This window comes from Herpailurus yagouaroundi, unplaced genomic scaffold (assembly GCF_014898765.1).
Source record: "Herpailurus yagouaroundi ecotype Mexico unplaced genomic scaffold, PumYag 28, whole genome shotgun sequence".
In the NCBI taxonomy this organism is placed as follows: domain Eukaryota; kingdom Metazoa; phylum Chordata; class Mammalia; order Carnivora; family Felidae; genus Herpailurus; species Herpailurus yagouaroundi.
The window spans coordinates 134,194,457-134,217,716 of record NW_024412376.1 but is presented as its reverse complement, the minus strand read 5'-3'; the positions used below and the strand labels follow the sequence as shown (position 1 = coordinate 134,217,716).

General features: G+C 43.4%; 1 protein-coding gene across 13 annotated transcripts in view; it reads right to left on the bottom strand.

The window, feature by feature from the left end:
- The window catches only part of APBB2 (amyloid beta precursor protein binding family B member 2), a 387,308-nt gene that overhangs the window by 218,769 nt on the left and 145,279 nt on the right, over positions 1-23,260 (bottom strand). The gene's annotated exons all lie outside the window — the stretch shown is intronic.

Below are 23,260 nucleotides of genomic sequence, written 5' to 3'. Positions count from 1 at the left end.
GAAGGAAGGAAGGAAGGAAGGAAGGAAGGAAGGAAGGAAGGAAGGAAAGAAGGGAGGAAAGAAGGGAGGAAAGGAGGAGTAACCCCATCTCCCCATCCCTCCCACCCCCTCACTGCATATGACTTCTATTCATAAAGGAAGCCTCTGGCGTCAGAGGTGATAAGGCTTAGTTTTACTAAGAAAGACTAGGTTTAGAGTTGGTGAAAAGGAAGACAGCAACCACCCATCTGCCTTCCATGCTATATTTGACAAGATTTTACTCTGCAGCTCAGAAAACATGTTAATAGGACTTCTTGTGGTGGAGAGGAAGGGATTAAAAAAGCAAAGAACCTTGTTGTGATAGTTTGGCACTATATTGAAAATGGCACACAGTGCCTGCAATTCATGGAACAAACATAACATCTTTTCATAAAATCTGCACTCCAAGACATCCCAGATATACAACCAAGAAATGCCGATGGCAGTGACGCAAAAGCACCAAACAGAACAATCCCAAACAAGAACGAGATGAAGCCTTAATTTGCTTAACTGGGCCTTCATATATCTATTAGAGAAAACATAAGAGATGAACTGCCTCATAAAACAGATGGTCTTCTCCAGCTCCCCCTTTTAAAAAAAAAAAAAAAGATAATTAAAGGAAACGAAAGAGTAAGGATCTTGTTAAATTGGCTAAGGAAGATGATTTCATTTGAAGTAGAACGCGTGAGTTTTTGGAGAAAGGATTTCAAGTTTTCCCTCGGAGCTAACACAGGTCATTTGGCAAAGCCTACCTGAGAAGGGGAAGGCCCTCCTAGGGCAAAAGCCTCCTAGACAGCAGGGAACACCCTGGCAGGCCCTATTAAGAAGCAAAGAGAAAGGCTGAGGGGTAACATGGCCTTGTTGAAAGAGCACTGGATAGGGAGTCAGGACACATGAAATCTGACTTCTCGATTCGTGAGTCCAAGGAACCTACTTCACTTAGTCCCCTTTTAATTTTTCTTAGACAAACCCATTATTCATTCCCCTGTCCTATCTTGTCCTAAGAATAAATGAGATAACGAGAAAAATCTGTGTAACAAAGACTGCAAGTGCAAAATTGTTAGTTTATACTGGAATTTTGTTTCATTGCTAGATATAAAGTCCACTGTGCAGTACTGTTGTACGTTAAAAATCGGAGGGAAGGGAAATGAGGGTCCAGGTACTCGGAACCCAATAGAAGATGACTATGTCCACGTCTGTTCTTTAAGCTCTAAGACACTTTCTTGAGGAGAAGGAGAAGCAGATAAAAGCATACCCTGGGGCTCCTGGGTGGCTCAGTCAGATAAACGCCTAACTCCTGATCTCGGCTCAGGTCATGATCTCACAGGTCCGTGGGTTTGAGCTCCCCACTGGGCTTTGCACTGGCAGCGCAGAGCCTGCTTGGGATTCTCTCTCTCCCTCGCTCTCTGCCCCTCCCCTGCTTGTGCACTCTCTTTCTCTCTCTCAAAATAAATAGTTTTTTTAAGTATACCTCAAAACAACTCAAAATTCTATGCCAGATTCTTTTTTTTTAATGTTTACTTATTGATTTTGAGAGAGAGAGCACATGCATGCAAGCAGGAGAGGGACAGAGAGAGAGGGAGAGAGAGAATCCCAAGCACGTTCTGCACTGTCAGCACAGAGCCTGACAGAGGGCTCAAACCCACGAACCGTGAGATCAAGACCTGAGCCAAAAATCAAGAGTCGGACACTCAACTGAGCCACCCAGGCGCCCCCCCATGCCAGATTCTTTTTTTTTTTTTTTTAATTTTTTTTTTAACGTTGATTTATTTTTCAGACAGAGAGAGACAGAGCATGAACGGGGGAGTGTCAGAGAGATGGAGACACAGAATCCAAAACAGGCTCCAGGCTCTGAGCTGTCAGCACAGAGCCCGACGCGGGGCTCGAATTCAAGGATCGTTGAGATCATGACCTGAGCTGAAGTCGGCCACTTAACCGACTGAGCCACAAGCACCCCCTCCATGCCAGATTCTTAACTGAGACAATGATAGGAGCCAGGAGTCTCTTATGGTCTTGGCTGGGATTCATCCAAGAAAGGGCACTGCCCCCAAATGTCACCACAAATGACATAATGCCTACTGACCCTGAGTTTTTAACCAAAGCCTAGCAGATAATATTAAGCCCTGGATAATAGTAACTATTGTTGAAGGCTTCTTCTGGGCTAAATAAACATAAACAGTGTGCTCAGTGTCTCTCAGGTCTGACAAGCCCTAAGAGATAGACACCATTTTTCTCATTTTACACAGACACGGACCTAAGGCAAGGCTGAGAAACCTGCAAAACATCAGATGGCTCAGAAGCAGCAGGGCCCAGGCTCTAAATCTGGTCTGCTGATTCTAGAATCCTTAGGTTTGTATTCTACTCCACTGCCTCTCCCAGGAAGTAGAAACAGGGATGGGACTGGTAAAGCAGAGACTCCAAAGATCCCATCTGTGGAGATTATCAATCCCTCACCCACTGGTTCCTGAAGGTGAGAGTCAAAAGCAAGCAATTAGGAAATGGCTTCTCTTCACCAACATCACAAAAGCACCACTGAACTTCTTTTTTGACCTCCCTCCTAATTACCTCTGGACCTCTTCTGTTCTCCCTGCATTCTTGAAATCCTTTCTCCTCTCTCCTTTGGACTTTGCCTGATGCTTCTCATATCACTTCCCCAATTCATCTTCATGAAAATCAAATCCACTCTATGTTTCCAAAAATTACCATTAAATCTCCTTTCAACACATAATGCATAGGAATCAATCCTGATTTCACTATAGTGGCATAGAGACATTTGGCAATTGTCTTAATGAAAACAATTTCATTTGTTGTTTACCAGGCATTATCTTAAGACTTCATACATATTAACCATTTCAATTCTTATAACCACAATGTGAGTAGGGAGCTATCATTATCTCCATTTTATAGATGAAGTAACAGACAGCGAGATACTAAGTAAGTGCCTGAGGTCACACATGTAGCAGGTGGTGAAGTACTTTGTTTACAACCTCTCCGAACTTCCGTTCTCTCATCTTGAAAATAAAAATATTCACTTCACGTTGTTACCAGGCAAAAATGGAATAAGCATACATAAAGCAGGTTACGACAATAACTTAGATACCCCCTTCTTCCTCTAGCATTTCCGGGATCATCCTAAGGTACAGTCCGGAAACTTTCAATTAGATGAGAACACCGGGAGATAGGAGGAGTGCTCAGTTTCTTTCGGACGTGTGGTCTCATGTGTGAGTCACACGTGGTTGTGAAGTAAGTACTACGATCCCCGTGTTACAGATGAGGGATTCCAGAACTTGAGGGCATGGACACTCTGCTGGTGACTTGAACCGGAATTCGAACCCACATGTGTATATTGTCTCTGCATCGTTTTATAAGGGGCTCGAGGACAGCCCAGCCTTCTGGCTCCCCATCTTCATCACAAAGCCACACCCAGGAGAATAGGGTTGCATAAATTCCACACGCGGCCAGTGCTGATGCGACTGCTTTACCTTTCCAGGAGAAATCAAGATGGCAAACCATACTCAAAGATAAAAATAGGTGCAGTCACATTTAATGATCTGGCACAATTTCCACCTCCTCTGATCGGAAGAAAAAGGAGGGAGGGAAGGCAAAGAAATGATGAAAGGAAGGAGAGAGGGAAAGAAGAAAATGACCCAGGCTGCGGGTGATAATGAAACAAAAACCCAAAGTGGCATCTCTGTGTTGGTCTCTCGTTCACTTTCGGATTTTTTTCCACAAGAGTGTCAGCTACTGATCTTGCAACAACCTGCTGTTCCTTCTCAGCCCTTCGGCCAGGGGGCTTACAGTTACAGAAGCCTCAGAGAAGACCAGGAACGGGCCGACCAGGAACACGCTTTCCAGAAAGGCAGCCAGAGGGAAGAAACTGGCCCCGCCCTGCCCCGCAAGGCCGCCACCAGGAACAGGGCGTTCCTCTCAACACAGGATGTCCACTCACACACGCACACCGCAGTCCTCCTCTATCTCTAGCCACCGTCGGCTCTCCTCGGCTCTCCTGGTCAGTGAGGAAAGCGGAAGGCAAGAAACACTGCCAGGGAAGCCGAAACAAAGGAGGCCCCGAATGCAGGCCACACCCACCACCTTGCCTGCCCTCACACCCACTATTCTTAAACTGGAAAGAGGACAAGCCACCTTAGAATTGTCTTAAGGTAGCCTTCAAAACAACTGTTTAGACCTCCTCTGGGCCCCGCATCACAATGACAGATGAGCTCGAGAGGGTCCATAAACTCAGAAATATGTTAGGACACACTGACGTGGATCTTTTTTCCAGATGGTTTTCTCAAGTTAAGAACCACTGCACTACTTGCTCACAGTGAGAAAACAGGGCTGGGGAAAAAAAAAATCGTCGGGGGCGGGGGCCCCCCCCGGCATGAAGTCTCTTCCTCAAGCCCCCTGGTTCAGTGAGGCAGACCTCCCAGCAAGATTTCAGCCATGCTGTCCCACCCTGGCCCCCATATCCACTTGGGGTCTGGCACCAGAGATCCATGCTTAGGAGCTCCAGGCATCTGAATTCTCATCCCTTCACTGCCATTATCAGCACCTAAGCCAGGGTTCTACGAACTCTCTGGGAGGCCTGTAGTCCACCTCTTGATTGCCGGTCTGCCCTCACTTGCAGCCCCCTGCACACTTCTACAGATTCGTCTTCCCAACAGAATCTGCCACCTTCATCACCACCATACCTACGGCTCCAGGCCATTAAAAGTGGGACCCTAGGGGCAAACCACTTGGGTCTGAATGCTGTCTCCATCACGTCCTATGGGTGTCTTTGGGTAAGTCACTTACCCTCTATGCCTCAGTTTCCTCAACTGTAAAATGGAGATGAGAGTACCTACATCAAAGGCTTGCTGCAGGAATCAGGTGTGTGCATGAAACACTCAGAATGGTGGTGGTATATAGTCAGTGCTATGGAAGTATTAGCTATCAGCAGCATCAGCATAACTATTTTAAAAGTTCTCCAATGGCTACCAAGTAAAATCCCCATTCCATCCATAGGCTCTCAAGACCCTCCATGTACTAGCTCCAATTTGCCTCTAATCTCTGCAGACATAAGCCCTTCCTCTACCACCTGACCCCCAAAGGGGCACCAGACTGGGCTCCCCACCCTTTTACTGAACCTACTGATGTCCCATCAGTGCCTATCGAACCTTCACCATATCTGAAGGATGAGCCCAAACACTGATCACACCCAAGACACTGTCATCAAGAATTCCAGTGGACATGGGGCGCCTGGGTGGCTCAGTCGGCTAAGCATCTGACTCTTGACTTCGGCTCAGGTCATGATCTCACAGTTCATGATACTGAGCCCCACATCGGGCTCTGTGCTCACAGCACAGAGCCTGCTTGGGATCCTGTCCCCCTTTCTATCTGCTCCTCCCCCACTTGCTCTCTATCTCTCTCGAAAAAAATAAATTAAAAAAAAATTCCAGTGGACAGTACTGAAGGTGTTAATGCATCTAGCAGGTTTTGTGGTCCTGCCCCTACCTGCCCAAGAGCCATCTTTCTGGTTTACCACAAAGAAATAACCTTTGTCCTCTCTGGGACTTCGTTTCCTAGCTGCAAAATGAGGCAGTCAGAATCGATGGCTTCCGAAGACTTATTTTGAAGGCCCTTGGGGTTACATGATGTTTCGTTGTTCCTTTGGAATAATCTTTCATTAACGAAGCAGAAGATGTATAGGTTAACCACATACATTTTAATTTTTTGAAATGAATGACTGAAATTGTTTTAGGTCTTAGGTTCCAAGGTTATGAAAAAAACTGTAATTTTACTAGATGCTGTCTAAAATTTCTCTTTATAATTGGAGGATGCTATGACTTATAATCCTTTTTTCCTAAGAGCTTAGAAGATCATTTTTATTTTATACCTTAAATTATCTCATGATGCCTACCACAGTACCACTTCAACCTTCCACGTGGAAAACGATGCGCTGATTTTTTGCACTAAGTCCAAGCCAGTAAAAAAGAAAACCCAAATGAATTCCCCTACCCCTATTTTCAGCAATGCAAACTTCCAGGATAAATGGTTTTCCATAAAAGTACAGAACTAGCCCCCAGATTTCTTGAAATCCCCAGGGTGGAACTTAGCCATAAAAAGTTTGAAAAGTAGAAAATTTAATAATAGCATTACCCTGAAATCCAATAAAGCCTGTTGGAGCTTCACATTTTTAAGAAATCAGACTATTTATGCTATTACCCCTAGTACTGCTATAGTTTCCTACAAAGCCATAAATATACACAATGTAGTTCACCAGAACACTGACTAAGACTATCATAAAAAAGGCCATAAGGAAGATACCGGCCATGAAGCATGGTTCCATGGTACTTGCTACAGCAGGTTCGTGCAGGCTAAGTTCATTTATTTTGAAAATTACATTTCTAAGTCCACAACTCATCGCTTTCAACTGTGAACAACTTTTAATACAAGTTAGAGTGTCCTTTTCAGAGGCAGTTTTCACACAAGCTAAAGGTCATACTGAATATCACAGAACAGTTACAAGGCAATCACGGCATTCGGGAAAAAGCTTGTAACATCTGTAACTTCTATGATCATTGCATTCAGCTTTAAGTATCAGAAAACCTAACTAACGGTGAATTCAATAAATAGGAAGTAGTTGGGAAACTCAGGGTTACTGGTGTCAGTTCAACAGGAACAATGTCAGAGCAGATAGCTCGGTGATGCTTTTGGCTTTTCCTTCGTGCTTGTTACCTCATGGTGACATGAGGGCTGCTATGCATTCAGACACCTATCGATATTCAAGGCCGAACACGGGGGAGAGCAAGTAAGGGCACTGACAGGCTCACGTGTCCGGTTTTATCAGGATAATAAATGCTTTCCTGGAAACCCCACTCCCATCCCACAGGACTTATTCTCAGGTCTCACCAGCCAGAACCAGGTCTCATGTAGCTGGTGTGAACCAGTTACAAAGAACTCTGGGAAATCGGGGGTCAGGACCCACACATTGGCTTGGACCATCACAACTAGTGTCTGAGACTGACCACCATGCACTCTGAACTAAATGCAGAGTCTGTGAGCAAAATTGGAGCAGGATATAGGCACTGGGTGGGCAATTATTTGTATCCATTTTGAGTCTCCATCTTGAGGATAAGAAAGTCATCCAATAAATAGAAAAAACAGTTACACAGTTATTTCCTAAGTGTTTTTTGCTCTCCATCTCAAAAGCATCTGTTACATATAAAGTAATGTTTTACAAATTCCAATACCTATAAAAACAAACAAAAACTGGTTAATCTTTAGGTTCGTAAGTTCTGGTTTTTCTCTCTACATATAAACAGATGAAAATTGACAGTCGGATGGCCAAAAGGTGAGCGCTGTGAATACTCATCAGCACCTCAATGAATTCTACAGAGTTCTACCTGAGGTTTCACCTTTCGCTAGGCAGAAAGGCCATTTTAGCTGAGATACAAACGTTAAGGATAGGGTTAAAGCATCCTAAATGTATTTTCCCCACTCTGTTTTCCCTCTTCTCTCATCCACCTCCTGATCCTGCCTGACCAAACAAGCGCATCTCTCTACCACCCTGGATCTCCCATGGGATTATGACACCACCACCCCCCCCCCCCCCCCCCCCCCCCCCCCACATAACATTCAGTGCCTTCCCACTGCTCTTGGGAGATTATCAACACACCTTAAGAAGACTCTCAAGTCTGTTCACCCTAGCCTCCTTCTCCAATCCCATCTGTCACCATGCCCTACCATGCCCGTTATGCTCTGGACATCCTGGCCTCCTTTCCGTTCCTTGAACTGTCTCCATTCTCACTGACCACAATGAGATTTCCTCAGTTCTTCACACAGCTGGCTTTTCCCATGCTTCAAATCACAGATCAAACACCACTTCTTCAGGGACATCTCCTTATGTCACCCGGTGTCCCGTGGGCCCTGTCCAGTAACTTTGTCATGCTACTGACTCCTCTACAGCACGGACCAGAATCCGTAATTATCTTCTCCGTTGGGTGGCTTTCCTCTTGTCTGCCTCCGTCACTAGAATGAATGGAAGTTCCAGGGAAGCGGCCACCTTACCTACCTTATTCACTGCTCTGTTCCCAGAGCCCAGCACACAGAAAGGCTCTAGGCTGTTCATTCTGCCATCCTGCTTCTGGGGCCATCGTGATGCAGCGGATCTCCAACTTCCCCATAGGTCACTAGCTCCCTGAGGTAGCCACCAAACAGACACTGCGTCCCCAGGACCTTCCCCCTGCAGTCCCGACCCGGGAATCTCCTCTCCTGCCAGCAGCATCTCTTGCTTGCAACCCCTTCCTCCTCCTCTCACAGCTACTGAAGGAGGCAGCACAGTGGTCAGGAGCACAGACCCTGGAGCCAGACAGCCTGGACTCAAATGCCAACTACACTGGTTACGGAGTAGCCTTAAAGAAGATACTTATCTCCTCTGTGCCTCAGTGTCCTCATCTGTAACTGAGTGATGGCAGCAGCACCTTTATCACAGACGGATGCCAGGAGGACTAAAAGAATATATGTGAAGTTCTCAGGAACTTCTGGCTAGATTAATAATATAAATAGCTCATTATCATGAACATGTTCTTTGTCTTCACGGGGCTGTATCCTTCCCTTGCAGTCCCGTTTCAACAGGTCCCTCCATGATACCCCACTTCACGTGCACTTCAAATAACACCATGGCACCTGCAACCCCACAGCTGCTCTGCCACCTCCGTGATCTGCATCACATCTGTTCCCAGACCTCGGTCCTATTGGAGGAGGAAGCTCTCAAAATCTGGGGTCTGGGTGGTCCTTGAACTTCACTGATCACACATATCCTTACTGGCCTCCCCCTCCTCTAAGCTGCTACACCACATGATTTGATTTTGCTAACTGTCACCTTTGGTCATGTCTACAGATGAAAACATAAACTCTCTGAGGACAGTATGTAACTCTTCTCCATCCTTGGGGAGCCAGCACAGCATTAAGTATAGTAGGTGCCATATCAATCTGTATCTATTAATTGGCTCAGATCCGCCCTCCAGCCTTAACTCCACCCTGTTCCTCAATCAGAAAAAAAAAGGGGAAGCTTTTTTTAAGCCTTGCTTAAACTGGACCCTTCAGTGGAATGAACACTGATTTCAAAAACAAAAGGCTTCTAGCTCCTGACATTGGAAAACAACAGGAAATCCTCTTTACCCTCAAGCAAGCCCCAGTCACAAGAATAGAATGGTAGCAGGTATGCATGATTTAGCTACATCACGTTGGATCTATTGGTATCAAGTTCCAAATAAGCAATATGCAACATAAGCCATTTGGGGAATCTCAGACCCTGGGAGATGGGGATCAACACTTCCCATGATTGGACACTCCGAAGAAAGAATTCTAAGGAGAAAACAAATGTAATTCCACAGATGTAAGTATTTTCCATAAAACTGAAAGGGAGAAAATGACTTAAAAGTCTAGATATAGGGGCTCCTGGGTGGCTCAGTTGGTTAAGCGTCCAACTTCGGGTCCGGTCATGATCTTATGGTTTGTGAGTTTGAGCCCCACATCAGGCTCTATGCTGACAGCTCAGAGCCTGGAGCCTGCTACAGATTCTGTGTCTGCCTCTCTCTCTCTCTCTCTCTCTCTCTCTCTCTCTCTCTCTCTCTCTCTGCCTCCCACACTCACACCCCGTCTGTCTCTCTCTCAAAAATAAATACACATCAAAAAAAATTTTTTTAAGTCTAGATATACCTTTAACAAAACATTCTCTACAGACAACATGCAATAGTGCGTGCTTGCTATTTTCTATTTCTCTCCACACATACACGTAAACAGACAGGCATGCATACACACACACACACACACACACACACACACACACACACACTCACACACTCATTAAAGGAAAGTCTGGAGAGTACAGAGGCTAACAACAAACTGACCTATCTCATGACTCTGAAAGATGCCAAGTCATTCCTTTCAGAATTCTATGGGTTTCATTTTGCAAGGATTTTTGTGACCTTCTTTCAGGTCAGCAGAGTTCACTTCCCCAGAGAATAATTTCAGGTTTGCATAAATGAGCAAAGTGTCCAGCAAACCTGGAAAAATAACTCTGACTGCTTTGTTTTCAAAACTGCCCCGTAAAGTCGCATATTTCTCTTCTTTCATTTCCAGAGGTGGCTCCCAGAAGATGGTCTTAAGCTCCTAAAGTTTAGATGGAAGATTTCCTCTCAATTACTCCTTTCGCAGGAAGTTCTGTGTCCACCTCCCTGAGGACAACACATTCTTCTTGTCTCTCTCTGAGTCAAAATCTACCCACATATACAGAAGACTAATCCATCCCACCATCTGAATTTTCTTCTTATGAAATTTGGGGGAAAGGCTGTTCAGAAGCCCCTAGAGTTGTTGTCCCAAAAATGCTGGGTATGAGATTTGCAGGTACTCACCACACTATGCAAACGGGTTCCTTGTTTCTGGAACAAGAAAGTTAGTCTGTAGAAAATAAAAAGGGAAGTCCCACTTAGTTCCCTCAAGGACTGTTCTGCCATGTTTTCTAGGCAGACACCAAACAGGCTTCTTTCCAGGGTGGCCACTCCTACACTGGTGAAGACTTGACACAGGGCCTCTTGGTTCTGCTCTCTCTTGTTACTGCAGGGAGATGCTAGACCCAGAGCAACCACGTGAAGAGGAGAGTTTTTCATTGCCAGAACGAAATAAATTTTGATGCAATGTTTCTTTTTTTTTGAGCATCTTTTCATTTATTTATTTTTAAATGCATATCCAAGTTAGTTAGCATCTAGCGCAACAATGATTTCAGGAGTAGATTCCTTAAGCCCCTTACCCATTTAGCCCATCCCCCCTCCCACAACCCCGCATCAACTCTCTGCTTGCTCTCTATATTTTAGAGTCTCTTACGTTTTGTCCCCCTCCCTGTTTTCATATTATTTTTGCTTCCCTTCCCCTATGTTCATCTGTTTTGTATCTTAAATTCCTCATATGAGTAAAGTCATATGATACTTGTCTTTCTCTGACTAATTTTGCTTGGCATAATACCTTCTAGTTCCATCCATGTGGTCGCAAACGGCAAGATTTCATTCTTTTTGATTGCCAAGTGATACTCCATTGTGTGTGTGTGTGTGTGTGTACACACACACACACCACATCTTCTTTATCCATTGATGGACATTTGGGCTCTTTCCATACTTCAGCTATTATCGGTAATGCTGCTAAAAACACTGGGGTGCATATGCCCCTTCAAAACAGCGCACCTGTATCCCTTGGATAAATACCAAGTAGTGCAACTGCTGGGTTGTAGGGTAGTTCTATTTTTTATTTTTTGAGGAACCTCCACACTGCTTTCCAGAGTGGCTGCACCAGTTTGCATTCGACTGATGCAATATTTCAAACGTCCACCTCAGAAGCAGACTACAGAGGGAATTTTAAGACAAAAAAAGCAAAAATTTGCAAAGAAGGGATTTTAATTTAGACTACTGAACTTTAATTTCTCTCTCCTGAGAGATAAATATAGAGCTGTCACCTTTCTTTATTACCATTAACATCAAGATGTAACCTTTACTTACTAGACATGAAGACAAGCTCTATTTTATGAGTATCTAAAAATACAGGCAATAGATAGGACTCTGATAAGCAAGTGCACAGCTTTGGTTCACATGCCATATAAAAATCTAGAATCTGGCTTACTGATTCTGAGACGTGCACAGAAAGCGGTGTTCTACGAGTGGTCAGGAGTCCCTGGATGAGACCGTATTTCACGACACTACAAAACTGGGGTTACTCAGGTGCAAGGCACCTCTGCAGAACACCCGTACACTGAATTAATATTTATTTAACGTTCATTTATATTTAAGGTTCTCTGGAAATCAGAGATTGTAATCTGGTGATTGAAAGGTCTTAAAAATCCTACAGTCAGGTTGTGCCAAAGTTCCTAGTCCATATGGTAAGCCAAGATGACAAAGGAGGATTCTGCCTGTTTCAAATATATGGAAAACCTAAATAACATATACCTAACACCTTATTTTACAAAGAAGAACGTCAAAATCACGAGAAGTAAATCCCTGGGCCAGAACTGAAGGTGGAACTCAGTCAGTAGAGAACATTAACGCTTGAACACTTGGAAGGCTATCAGAGCACAGTATGGCCTCAATGTCTAAGATTCTGATAATCTACAAAGAAAGGGGCACACAGACCACAGGACCCATGAACCTGGCCAGACAAAGCTGAGCTACCTGCTCTATGCCGGCAGTCACAAAGGGCTGCCCCTCAGTAAAACAAAGTCTAGAAAATATTCATTTCCCACCCCTTAAGCTTTGCAAGGAAGCTTTTGTTTGGGGGAAGGAAGGAAGGAAGGAAGGAAGGAAGGAAGGAAGGAAGGAAGGAAGGGAGGGAGGGAGGAAGGAAATACGCAAAAAAAAAAATTTACTTTTCTTAATGTTTGTTTATTTTGAGAGAGAGAGGGTGCATGTGCACACATGAGTGGGGGCAGGACAGAGAGAGAGAGAGAAAATCCCAAGCAGACTCCATGCTCTCAGTGCACAGCCTGATGCGGGGCTTGATCTCACGAACCCTGAGATCATGACCTGAGCCTGTAATCAAGAGTTGGACACTCAACTGACTGAGCTACCCAGGCACCCCAACAAACAAAATTTTTAAAGCCTCACCAATATCAAGTCAAAATCCCAAGACTACTCTTATAGGGAGGTATGGTATCCAAACACATAACATTCATGTAGCCTCAGGTTCCCTGTCCCAAAAAATAATACAAAGACTGGTCCAGAAGCAATGATACCCATGAAGCACGAACTGAAACAAATGAAAAAAAATGCCCTGGGTCTCCACGTTCCTATTCACATTGGACTCCCATGGCAAATGACCCCCCATCCGACTGGCCCTCACAGTCAAAGTTTAAGACTAAACAAGAAAAAGAGAGATGGTCAACGCAAATGGCAAAATCTGCGTCCAAGAGCTAAAAATAGTAGAAAGTCTGAAAGAGGCTTTGTATTGAAACAACTGCAGAATACAAGAACAGGATAGCATGAAAGGACAGCAGGTGAATTTGAAAAAATCTACTTGAAATTGCAAGACTGAAGGAAGGAAGGAAACGAGATATACACACACACATGCACACACAGACACACACACTACGTATTATGTATATAGTGTACACGCACAAAAACACACATGCATACAAACAAGTTCAAGTTCCATACACTGAAAACAATTCTGTTAGGGGCATCTGGGTGGCTCAGCAGGTTAAGCTTCCGACTCTTGGTTTCAGCTCAGGTCATGACCCCACAGTTCATGAGATTGAGCCCCACAGTGGGCTGTGTGCTGACAGTGTGGACAGCCTGCTTGAGATTCTGTCTCCCTCTCTCTCTGCCCCTCCCACAATCATGCGCACACGCACACATGCTCTGTCTCTCAAAATAAATAAACTTAAAAAAAGAGAACAATTCTGTTTATAACAACATCAAACAAGAATAAAATACTTAAAAATACATTTACTAAAGTAGAAATCTTGTACACTGAAAACTATAAAACATCACAGAAAGAAATTAAGGGAGGCCTAAATAAATGAAAGCTATCCACGTACATGTATTTGGAAGGCAATACTATGAAGACAGCAATATATCTCGAAATGATCTAAAAATTAAATGCAGTCCCTATTAAAGAAGTCATCTGGTTGGGGCGCCTGGGTGGCGCAGTCGGTTAAGCGTCCGACGTCAGCCAGGTCACGATCTCGCGGTCCGTGAGTTCGAGCCCCGCGTCAGGCTCTGGGCTGATGGCTCAGAGCCTGGAGCCTGTTTCCGATTCTGTGTCTCCCTCTCTCTCTGCCCCTCCCCCGTTCATGCTCTGTCTCTCTCTGTCCCAAAAATAAATAAACGTTGAAAAAAAAAATTAAAAAAAAAAAAAAAAGAAGTCATCTGGCCTCTTTGCAGAAATTATAAAACTTATCTCAATAAGGGAAAGAACAGTCTTTTGATAAACAGTCCTGGGACAACTAGATATGCACATACAGCATAATGAACTGAACCACTGCTTGAGAACACATTAACTCAGATGAATCAAACACCCAAATGTAAGCACTAAAATTATTAAGTTATTAGGAAAAAAATAGGACCAAATCTTCAATACCTTGGATTAGGCAATATTTATCAGATATGACATCAAAAATATAAACAACAAAAAACATAAACTTAACTGCATCAAAATTTAAAACTTTTTGCTTTGAAGGACAATATCAAGCAAGTAAAAATACAAGTATTTTTCTCCTATTTCTGAATAGGAGAAAATTTTTATAGTAACTAGAATATATAAAGGGTATCGTAACCAGAATACATAAAGAAGAAAAGGATAAATAACCCAATTTAAAAATGAACAAAGGAGGGGCACCTGGGTCACTCAGTCGGTTAAGCGACCAACTCTTGATTTGGGCTCAGGTCACAATTTCGCACTTTATTATGAGTTTGAGCCCTGTGTCGGGCTCTGCATGCTGACAGTGTGGAGCCTGATTGGGATTCTCTCTCTTTCCTTCTTTCTCTGCCTCTCCCCCGCTCGCTCGCTCACTCTCTCTCTCAAAACACATAAACTTAAAAAAAATGTTTTTAAATGAACAAAGGATTTGAAAAGATGTTCAACATCATCAAATCATTAGGAAAATGCAAATCAAACCCAGAATAACATACTACTTCACAACCACTAGGACAGCTATAATCAAAAAGACAATAAAAAGTAATGTAAGGATGCCAAAAAAGGGAACCCTCTCACATTACTGGTGGGATTGTAAAAGGGCCCACCTACTTTATGAAACTAAAAATTTCTCAAAAGGTTAAAATAGAGTTACCATATGACCCAGCAATTCTGCTCTCATGTATATACCCAAGGGAAACGGAAACATTTGTCCACTCAAAAACTTGTACGTGAATGTTCATGGCAACATTATTTAGAATACCAAAAAGTTGGAACAACCCAAATGTCCATAAAGGGATGAATAGAAAAACCAAATACGGGGCACCTGGGTGGCTCAGTCAGTTGAGCATCATCTGACTTTGGCTCAGGTCATGATCTCGTGGTTCATGAGCTCAAGCCCCAGCTGTGCTCAGCCTGTCAGCATAGAGCTGCTTCAGATCCTCAGTCCCCCGCTCTCCTCCCCTGCCTGTGCTCTCTCTTTCTTAGAAAACAAAGAAAAACCAATGTGGTATATCTGTACAACGGAATATTATTCGACAACAAAAAAGAATGAAGTGCTGGGAAGTACTACAACATGGATGAAACTTGAAAACATTATGCTAGGGGCGCCTGGGTGGCGCAGTCGGTTAAGCGTCCGACTTCAGCCAGGTCACGATCTCGCGGTCTGTGAGTTCGAGCCCCGCGTCGGGCTCTGGGCTGATGGCTCAGAGCCTGGAGCCTGTTTCCGATTCTGTGTCTCCCTCTCTCTCTGCCCCTCCTCCGTTCATGCTCTGTCTCTCTCTGTCCCAAAAATAAATAAACGTTGGAAAAAAAAAAATGTTAAAAAAAAAGAAAACATTATGCTGGAGACACAGTAGCTCCATGGTTTCTGAGGGGGAAGGGTGGGCAATTGTGGTGGTAACTCCTGATAGGCTCAGGATTTCCTTTCAGAGTGGTGAAAATGTCCTGGAATTAGACAGTGGTGATGGTCACACGTCTTTGTGAATATACTAAATGCTACTGAATCTTATAATTTAAAGGGGTGAGTTTTGTAGAGTGTGAATTATATCTCGGTTAAAGGGAAAAACTCAACGGGCCAATTCAATAAGATCAGACACAGCCAAAGAACGAATTCGTGAACTGGAAGGTAGTTTGGGTGGAAGCTGTAGAGAGTCAGCTAACAAGCAGGGTTTACAGGATTTGGAGATTTGCCAGCAGAACAGTGTCTTGGGTTTGGCATCTCTCTATATCCTTCCTTGTACTAAACCTTGCCTCTTACTCCTGTCAGGTGGCAGCAGTCCGACTTTGACAAGAGTACCTGGCACAGCAATTCAGAGATGAGTTGCTTGAGAGGAAACTAAGAATTCTCTAAGTGGATGCAGTAACTTCCCACACAAACACGTGTGTGTGTTAAGTTCATACAAGAGCAAATAGTTGGTAGTAAATAGAAAAGGGAAAAGCACAACATGGCAAGAGAGAAGGAAGGTGTAGCAACCTGAATAATGTTGTCCCCTCCCCTTCAAAGATACTTACATCGTGATCCCCAGAGGCTGTGAAGTGACCTGATGTGGGCAAAATGGATTCTGCAGATGTGATGGGACTAAGTCTCCAAAGGAGGAGAGATTCTGGATATTTTGGGGGGCACTAAATGTAATTATAATTATCTTTATAGGAGGAAGCAGAGTCAGATTTAACTACAGAAGGGGAGAAGGTGATGCAAGCCGAGACTAGAGCGATCCACTTTGAAGATGGAGACAGGGGCCCCAAGACAAGAACACAGGAACTCCCAGAAGCTGAAAAAGTCAAAGCTACAGATTCTCCCCGAGAGAGAGGCTCCAAGTGGAATCAGCCCGGCTGACACCTGGGCAGCCCAGTAAGACCCCTTTCAGACGTCAGGTCTCCAAAATGGTAAGAGAATAAAACTGTTGTTTTAAGCCACTACGCAGTACTTTATTACAGCAGCAACAGAAAACATACAGGAGGTAGGAGGGAGAACAGGAAGATTTGGTAATTCAGCCTTGACAGAGATAAAAGAAACTGACCCTAAAAACATACAAAGGCATTTAGAGCTGTTTCCCATCTTGCAAAGGAGGAAACTAAGGAGATATGGGTGAGAAGGATAATGAGTCAGGCGGGTGCAAAACAGTGTGGGCTGTCACGTATAGAAAGAAGCTGCCCGAATACAACCAAAGCTAGAGAACCGAGTGTGTTACAAAACAGGATTCGGAAAAATTTGTAATGTGCAAGGAATTTCCACCCTCCATCAATGCTAAGTAAGTTTTCAAGATAGTACTTATTTGTTCATTCGTTCAATGTATATTTATTGAGCACTTACTATATGTCAGGCCCTGTACTTAATCACATTCATAATGGTTACTCAAAACTTTTCCTATCAGAAGCACACTAGGAAGTGGATGTTATCACACTGTCTCAGCTAACTAGATAAACCAAAACATTATCTTGTAAAAGCATTTTTATGTTTATCACTGCTATTATGTAGTAAAGTTGATTACCTTTACTTATTTGAATGTGATCACTCCCCTTTAAAAGCTCTTTGTCTTGGCCTATTTGCAGACATTTTAAGCAGTTAAAATCCAAGTTTAAATAATACTTCACTACCCATTCATTTTCTGAGTTCTATGTTTGGAATTCATTTGCTCTGATTTTGACTTGGTTCTCCCTACGGCCAAACGTCACTCACTGTTCTTTCTCGAAAATAAATATAATTGAATTTTTCAACTAGAGATTGCCTAAATATCATCCAGTCCAACTCCTCAATTTACAGATGTCATAAATAAGACTCAGTTGGTTATTTTTTTAAATTTTTTAAAAAATTATTTATTTTCTGAGAGAGACAGCATGAGCAGGGGAGGGGCAGAGAGAGAGAGAGAGAGAGAGAGAGAGAGAGAGAGAGAATCCCAAGCAGATGCACACTGTCAGCACAGAGCCCAATGTGGGGCTTGAATCCATGTACCATGAGAACATGATCTGAGCTGAAATCAAGAGTCTGATGCTCAATGCACTGCACTGAGCCACCCAGATGCTCCAAGACTCAGTTGGTTCTAATAACTTGTCCATGCCTTTAGCTCTACTTGGCAGGCCCAGGTCTGGACTCAGGCCTCCTGTCTCCCTATCCAGGGCTCCGCAGCAATCACAGGCTGTTTGCTCTCCAACACAGAGTTCTAAGTGCAGGGACTCTCCTATTTTAATTAAACTCCTCAGGCTACTGCCATATGAAAACCCTGGCAACTTGTCTTTTTAAAGAACTAGACATTTAACTTAAAACCAATAGAGGGGCGCCTGGGTGGCTCAGTCGGTTAAGCATCCGACTTCGGCTGAGGTCATGATCTCACTGTTCCCAAGTTTGAGCCCCAACATCGGGCTCTGTGCTGACAGCTCAGACCCTGGAGCCTGTTTCAGATTCTGTGTCTCCCTCTCTGTCTCTGCCCCTCTCCTGCTCTCCTGTCTCTCTCTCTCAAAAATAAACATTAAAAAATTAAAAAAAAAAAAAACCACAATACAAACCACACACAATGAAAACAAGTTACATTATCTGCACAAAAAGAAGTTGAGTTTTTTTACATTTGCATCACACATATTTCATGCAGCTGATTTTCGGCTACTGAACAGATAAAAAAAAGTTAAGCCTCAATATGAGGGGAAAAAAAAGAAAATGCAAACTATAACAATAAGGATAGCATTTTTAACCTATCATATCAGAAAGTGTTTTTTATCCTTGAGTTTCCAGAATAGGAAGAAATGTTCAGTCTTCACACAAGGGCGATGGAATGGAAATAGATACAACTTCTCCAGAGGGCAGTTCGGGTGTGGATAGCAATGTCTTCATAATGTGCAAACAACCTTTTAACTCAGCAGTTTCACCTATGGCCATTTCTTAAGGAGAAAAATAGAGTTACGAGTGATGATTAATCCAGAAGGACATCAAGAGATTAGAAATACCCTAAATGCTCAACCGTGGGTGATTGGTAATCACGATATACCCGTGCAATGTAATAATGTGTTAGATTGTTAAAAATCACATACTAAAAGAAGATTTAATGTCAGAAATTTGCATGATGAATTAGTGACAAAAAGCACATCGTAACATAAGACACGCTGTATGATCACAATAATGTTTAATCTAAAGGTACCAATGCACCAAGACCATAAAAACACATCCAAAATGTTAAGGATGGGTTTTTTTCTTTGTGCTTTTCGGTATTTATACATTTTCTAAGATAAATGGATCTTTTTTCCTCCCATCGGACAGAGGAAGAATTTAATCAGCATTATTTTTAAAATCTTGTTCCTTTAGGGGCACCTGAGCGACCGACTTTGGCTCAGGTCATGATCTGTTCGTGAGTTCGAGCCCTGTGTTGGGCTCTGTACTGACAGCTCAGAGCCTGGAGCCTGCTTTGGATTCTGTGTCTCCCTCCCTTTCTGTCCCTCCCCCACTCATGTTCTGTCTCTCGCTGTCTCAGAAATAAACATTAAAAAAATAAAAAAATAATAATAAAAAAAATAAAATCTTGTTCCTTTAACATTCCCCAATTCCAATATCCCCTCACTGTTCAGGGAATCTTATTACTAAAACTATGAGACTCCCCAAGGACTCCTCAGCTGTGATCACCAGCATCTGGACAATTCTGCAGGACTTCCTCCCACACCAGGAAAACCGATTAAAACCAGAGCAGAAAGCCCCTCTCTCGGGTGACTGCGTCATTTCCTGCCTGTCCTGGGCACTGAAACCCGCTTGACTATTAATGATCTTGAGCACTGCTCTCAGACTTCTGGACTCAACGCAAATTCTGCAAGTTTCCTCACACCCCAGCTGAGTTCAGAAACTGCTCCTTCCCACTCCCCCACCACCAATTCTGTCCAAGGACGCTTTCCACTGGCATGTGATCTCTTAGGCCAGTGCTTTCCAAACTGGGAGCTGAGACCCATTAATGGATATTGAAAATCAATGTAACAGGTCCTAACCAGCCCTTTTTTAACCATGGTCAAAAAAGAACCATGTTAATGTTCTTTAACATCAAGCAGCCTCCCTGCATTCGACTGTTTTTACTTCCTCCCTCTGGAATACCACACAGATAGTCTACCGCTGGCCACAGCTGGTTTTAAGCTGCCAGGAAAGTAAACGTACTAGTCTAGAAAGATATTTATGACACTTCGTTGAGTAAACACCATGGACGGCATTATCCCATTTCTGTAAATAATCAGAAAATAAATATATCGAGAGAGAATATTTGACTTACAGAAGGGTATTCAACAAAGGCATAAAATGGTTAATCTCTTGGTATGTGCAGGTGTAAGAGCTTATTTTCTCTTTATTTTTAATTTTTTCTATATTAAACATGTATTACTTGTATGATTTAAAAGTGTTATTACCATTATGGTATTTATTACTATTACTCTTTCTACACAAAGTGCTCTCTTAAGGCCTCTGTGTCATTTGTGGCTCCCGAGTTTAATTGGGTAAAAGAGGAGACAGAGACAGATGTCGGCATTCTTTGATGCTGAATCTTGCAGGTCTTTAAGACCTGTATTTACCAAAAGTCCTGGTGTGGAGAACTTGTGAGTGGATACCACCTAAATAAATGATCACCAGGTCACTAGACAACCCCAGCGTAGGAGAGAATACAGATGGGGACAAGGTCAGGCGGGGTGGGGTGGAGGGGATAAAACCCAGGCTCAAACTGCAACTCTGCTCTGACAAGTTACTTTTCTGTTTCAAGCATCAGTTTTCTTATCTGTGAAATGGGGACAACACAATGAATCTTTACAAACCAATGCCTTTCATGGCACCTGGGTGGCTCAGTCGATTAAGCATCCAACTCTTGATTTTGGCCGAGGTCATGATCTCAGGGTTCATGAGATTGAGCCTCATGTCAGGCTCTGCGCTGATAGCGTGGAGCCTGCTTGGATTTCTCCCTCTCCCTCTCTCTCTCTGCTCCTCCCCTGCTCTCTCTCTCTCAAAATAAATAAACTTAAAAAACAAAACAAAACAAAGCCTTTCATTAATGACACCAAGGAAGTCAAGAAGGGAAGGCCAAAAGAAACGGTTGTGTGTGCCTGTCACTGTTTAAATGTTTCAAACAGAAATTTCTTAAGTGCAGAAAAGGAGGAAACAGCTACCCTCTGAGAGGGAAAGGAAGGTGGAAGCAGAGCCAGGGGTAGGTGAGCAGCACGTGTTGAAGGAACGGACTGCCCTGGAGGCAAGCTCAGCCCAGAGCTCTGGAAAATGCTTACGGGGGCTTCCTGCAGACAATTATCAGATCGCATCCCAAACCCAAAGTGATGCTACAATTATCTAAGGATCTACCATAGATAAAGCGCTGTCCTCACAGGGAGAGAAGACAAGGGAAGTGAAAAAAGAGTTCAGTGTCAAAGTTCAGACCAAGTATATAAAGATTCCAAAATATAAAGAGCCATTTGGGACATAAGCTTCAGGAGGGAGATTTAAGAGCTACCTGGGCACATGCTACTACTATCTGGGAAACCAGGGAAGCTTCCTGGGAATGAGGGCAATTCTGCTACACCCTAAAGCCACAGTAGAGTTGCAGCAGGTGGTCAAAAGATGGATCTGAATTCCAGAGAGGGAACGGCACAGGGACCCAAAGGCACCAGTATGTCTCGGTGGGAGGAGCCCACTGAGGCTAATGTAAGATATCTGCTGAGGAGGAATACTACCAACAAAAACTATTATTAACCATGAGTCAGGGGTACTAAAATAAGGGGCAGTGAAAGAAAACGTGGAGGACTCAAATGTCAGGGTGACCTTCTAGACGAGTGGGGATGCACGAAACATTCTCCACAGGGATGCCATTAGGTGAATTTGGCTGAATGTAGGAGTCCAATTTGCAGGGAGAGGGACTGCAGGCCAGAGGTCAGGAGACTATGGCCACAGTCCAGATCCTGACAGCTACAGCTGGCGCAGCTAAAGGCACGCAGGAGAATGGCTAGGTGCGAACACACAAAAAAACAAGGATGCAATCTTATTAGCCAGTCCCAGGATAGTTTTCAAACTCTAGTCTCAACACAAGCACTAATATCTGCATGAAAAGAGTGGGGAGATCACCTGTAGCTATTGACTTCTTATTCTGGTGTTCAATGGATGCCATGCCCCATTCCACCAAAGAACAGCATCCTATCCTGAAAGAAGACAGTGCTGAAAGGGAAAATGATGATCCTAAGACAGAAACACTGAAAATCTAAAACTCCAATTTGCCATATGAGCCTCAAAAATTGTTCAGAGCACAGCACTGTATACTATCAACCCTGGACTGATGGTGCTGACCACACTTAAGGACAAAATTACAAACTCTACAGAGAATTTCTTTTCCCTTGAAATATTTTCTCTTCTCCAGGGAACATTGTGGCCCTGTTCAGACCTAGTACCGGTCCAGAAACCCCAGGTCATCTTAATTTTCTTGCCTCAGGTGACAGGAGACAGAGCAGCTGAGGGTAATGTTTCCTACCACTGAGAGTGGCCACTAAAGAAAGACAGCTGGAGGTTTCAACAAGCAAATCTTATTTCGTAATCAGGAGAAGGGAGATACAAGGGGGGAGAAAGGGGAGAACAGAAAGCACACCACATAAAATAAATGATGGTTTTGTAATATATGGAACTAAGGGTGCAACAACACTATTAACAAGGAGACGAAAGGCACGAAAGGGTGAGAACTACATTCTAGTTCCAAGGAATCATCTGTGTGCCCACCACAAAATGCAGCCACTCATCTTCGTTCCCACCCGGAAAAAAGCACCATGCACAGCAGAGGCCTCTGGGAAAGGCTAGCACATCCCTGGCACCCAGGAAGGGTAAAACAAGGGCGTTTTTCTCCTAGAGAGTTCTTCCTAAGTCAAGTGAAGAAGAAAGGCTTCCTTTCAACTACTCAACAGCCCAGTCTGCTGTGAAGCTCAAAGCCCCCTTGGAAAGCTCCAAAGATGTATGGTGAATCACTCACGAAGACAGTGAACGATGAGCTGGTCCACATACATAATTTTCTAAGTAAATTTACTTCTTCCACCCTGAGAACCCTGACAATGTTCAAACTTTTAACCATTTTGAAAGATGAATTTCTTCAAAATATATTAGATTGAACCACATAAAATTAGCATTTTTGTAGGACAAAACTGGTCAAAAAATAACAAATTCCTATGTTTCAATCATAGTACATGGCTTCCAACTTCTTTCACAGCAGGAATAGGCAAATTTTTTCTCAACAGGACAGATCGCAGATAGTTTAGGCTCTGAGGGCCAAGAGGCAAAGTAGATTATGTAGGTGCTTACATACCCATTTAAAAATATAAAAACAATTGTCAGGTCCTACAAAAACAGGTGGAGGCTGGATTTGGCCCATGGGCTAGTTTGCTGACCTCTATCTTACAGTGTATAAGGGTAAATTTTTTCTGATGTTCACTATGAAAACTGCTAATTTTAGGGTAACATAAAAATGCTGCTGGAGGATACTAAAGTATACGTGTAAAAGCTGTTTATCCCCCCGCTGTGGGCTGTTATCGCTGGTGGTTGGTCTGAATCTCTGCTCTGTTGTCAGCTCTCCCTTCCTCCACTGCTTCTAACAACCTAGCTTATATTTTA